The sequence below is a fragment of the Sinocyclocheilus anshuiensis genome, unplaced genomic scaffold (genome assembly GCF_001515605.1).
Source record: "Sinocyclocheilus anshuiensis isolate Anshui unplaced genomic scaffold, SAMN03320099.WGS_v1.1 scaffold257, whole genome shotgun sequence".
NCBI classification, from domain to species: domain Eukaryota; kingdom Metazoa; phylum Chordata; class Actinopteri; order Cypriniformes; family Cyprinidae; genus Sinocyclocheilus; species Sinocyclocheilus anshuiensis.
The window spans coordinates 475,772-479,578 of NW_015539889.1; positions in this window are offsets into that span (position 1 = coordinate 475,772).

The window sequence follows — 3,807 nt, forward strand, 5'->3', positions numbered from 1 at the left end:
GTCTCCTGCAGTCTGAATCTGACAAAAAGCTTCCACACCTGACCAGCCTTCATGTCAGAACTGACCTAATGATGAAGAACTCTATGAAAGTGAACTGTTTAAAAATACTCATAGGTTTCAAAATATTATTACTATGTTGAAATGTTCAAATGTTTTTCTTCTTGTTAGGACTCTTTTTCTCTCGCTTTCTTTTTTTTTTTTCTTTTGCTGTTGCTGATTGTAAGAGTGTGTAAAGCAGTTTGTGTCAGTGTTGTTCTTGATGTCTGAAGAATGCCGTAACTTTATTTTAACCAATAACGTTGTAATTCTTTAAGAGTGAGTGTTGCACCTTTTCCCTTTTTACATTTACAAAAAAAAATTTTGTTTTATGGTTGCACCTTCTCCTTTGTTGGATACAAAAATGTTGTTGGGTAGTTGAAAAGTTAGTAAGAAAAGCAGAGTACAAACATGTATTTTATACAGTAAACATAATCTATATATAGAAAATTTCGATGTCGAGATTGACATCCCGTGGTAACTAGGATTTACACAAGCTTCAGTAAATGGCAGCTTAATAACTGGAATGTTATTTTGAAAATAATATTTAATAATTACACGATGATTCTTTTTTTCTAAAAAAAAAAGAATCATCGTGTAATTATTAAATATTATTTTCAAAATAACATTCCAGTTATTAAGCTGCCATTTTTTTGTCATGTTTTTAATAATAGCCTAATAATCCATAAAGCAAAGATCAATTTATCTGAGATTCAAATTTGAACGAGATAAAGAATTTAGTAAGGTTTGTTCTTGAAACATTGCTAAAGAGAAAATAAAAGCATTTTAAGAATGTGTAGGTAATTGTAACACAACAAATATGCTTAAGAAAATAATTTAAAAAGTGTTTATTTTTTGTTTTACTGTTACAAATTCTCAAATCATCATTCTCTCTCTCTATATATTTTTTTTAATCTGTATTATATAGCTTTAAATGTTATTATTTTTTGTAGTTTTACGAATAGAAATATCAATATTTACATGAACTATCACTTTTACGGCATGAAATCAAAACTTAATGTGACATCATGGGTAAGACTTTCCTATCAAGGCTATCATACTTCTGTTTATTTTTTCACACGGCATGATTTAACATGAATAATATTTCCCTGATGCAAAAAGCTGTCATTGTGAGCGCAAGAACGCTCTTTTTGAACTGCTCTCACTCTAACGATTCTCTGTAATGGTTCACTTGAATGGCGTTTCTAATATTTGACTGTATAATATTTGTACTGACAGAGTGCAAATATGAGAAATGTTAGGAATATGGAAATAAGTCTTTCCAGCATGGGATGATTCAACTAAAATATACACGACCAGAGCAAAGCCAGAACAAACCATCCGCTGTAAATGGCTTCCACTTGTTGATAGATGGATATTCACAGTATGACGTGGCCATCAAAATCGCCCAAAAGTTTCAGTTAGCTGCACACGCCATGGCCTGGAAAGCTCACTGATTGCACTTTGATTGACCTAATACTCTTTTAAATAGGCTAACTGCAGGTCGCACGTGTGAAACAATGAACATTAGTGGCCATTCAAATAAGTGAATCACAGAGCGGCACACATGGCCACTGTTTACATAGATTTGTAGTTTCCGTATTTCCTTAGCATGACCACAGCATGATCTTTTAAAAATGTGATTCAAAAGCAATGATGTGTGAGCGCAAACTATTCTGGTTAGCAAGCACCATCTCCGTCATGACCATGAATGAAAAAGCAAAGGGCGTTTCCATTAATCTAGATATTTCACGTGGAGTCTGGTCACTTTCATGTGCATTTCCAGTGAAAGATGATTGTCGGGTTTTTGGTCGCATTCTGTCGAGGGTCTGGCGCTGGTGCTGTTCCTGCTGAGCCCGTGGTGGCAGTGGTTAACAGGGCGTAAAGGAGAGAGAAGCAAAGGCGGTCGGGATTAGACGAGAAGAACTGTTGAATTGTCAGCAGGTTGCACACTGAACTTCTGAACTCCTACTTCTACTAGCAGGGGCTGCGTTTTTTTTCGCATGCCAGTCTCGGCGAGGGCAGCGAGAGGTCGTGGGGCTTTCACACATTGGCCCGTTAACAAGGCCTCCGAAGCGGGGCGAGCTGTGAGGAGACACTGGGATCCGGTCGAAGAGAACAGCAGGAGGGGGAGCACAGACAAACCCAAACACCCCACAGGAACATCAGCACAAAGACTGCAGCATAAAGGCCGGTCCTGTGAGGAGTGATTTGGGGCGTATAAATGCCTTCAATGTGAACTTTCTACAAAGATATTTCAATTTAGTCCTGTCCTTAGGGTAATTTTACATTAGTTTAGCAAGCTGGCTAGACTGCAATGAGTGGGAAAATAAAACAACAGGATCTTAAAACATTTAAAGCAACATTCCAGGTTCAGTGCTAGTAATTTCACTAATAATTACAAAGAAATAGTAAGCAGTGAATTAAACATGAAATATTTGTAAAATGTACTACAATAATCGTTGTTTTATTTAACACTTAAAAAATTAAGTTGCGTCATTGTAAGCTGGGTAATGTTGATTACCACAAAAAATAAGTTTGGCTCATCCCTTGTTTTCTTTAAAAAAAAGATAAATATTGAGGTGACGTTGAGGCACTTGCAACAGAAATGAAAGGACAGTCTTTTGAAGATTCAAAAGCAATTATTTCATAAATTACTTACATTAATTCTTCTGTTAAGTGCATTATTTGGACTGTAAAACTGTTTAAGTACAGTTTTATAGGGTTGATTGCATCGTCATAGTGACAGGTTTTTATTTCTTTTACTAAGCATATTTTTCCACACTAAAACCATAATGCACATATTTTGCTGCTATTCTGTTAAAGGTGGGGTATGTATTTCTTTCAAAAACGCTTTAGAAAACTGAGTCGGGCCGAGTAGCAAAACAAACTTGTAGCCAATCAGCAGTAAGGGGCGTGTCTACTCATGATGTGGAAGAGAGAGCATGCAGTGCACAGGACGGACATTAGCCGAGCCGAGCGACAGAAAGATAGAGATGGCGGATAAAAAATAAAAGAGGAAAACGTTTGTGGAACAAAAGAAGGTTTACGATGAGGCAAGAAGCAGGACCAGTGTAAATATCGGATCAGCTTTCCAGCGGAAGGCCTGTGATCGGAAACCGAGGTTGCTTTGTTTCTTCTCGATAGGTGAGTAACACCACTGGCTCTGCAGCCATTTACCTAAATTCATTACTTCAGGTCCTTAACCATCTTCAAGAAACGACTAAAACGCATCTGTTCCACCTTTATTTGACCCTCTAACTCGAGCACTTTCTATTATATTTGAATTCTACTTCATCTATATTTATCTTTTTTTTATTTATTTTTATTAAAAAACAAAACAAAAAAAACCCACTAGCTTTCTATTTTTTCTATTCTATCTACTTGTTTTTCTTTGTGTGTGTGTGTGTGTGTATTATACACACTCCTTGCTACGTGTACTGCGTTAGGCTGAGACTTGTCATTTGCACTTATTGTTGCTCTTTTGTTAGTTTTGTCTGCTTTTATAAGTTGCTTTGGATAAAAGCGTCTGCTAAATGACAATGTAAATGTAACACCGTGTCTCAAAGCGACAAAGCGACCGTTGAAAATCATTTGAAATTTGTGTCAATACATCATAAATAGAACGCAGCAGCAGTTTTCTGTCAGGGATTTGTCGTGTCGCGCCGCATCCAGTGTAGACAGCATCACTGATAACGAGTTCTATAGTATTTTGTCGCGCCGTGCCACTCGCGTCCGGTGTAGACACGGTGTAACATTGGTTTTGCTTTG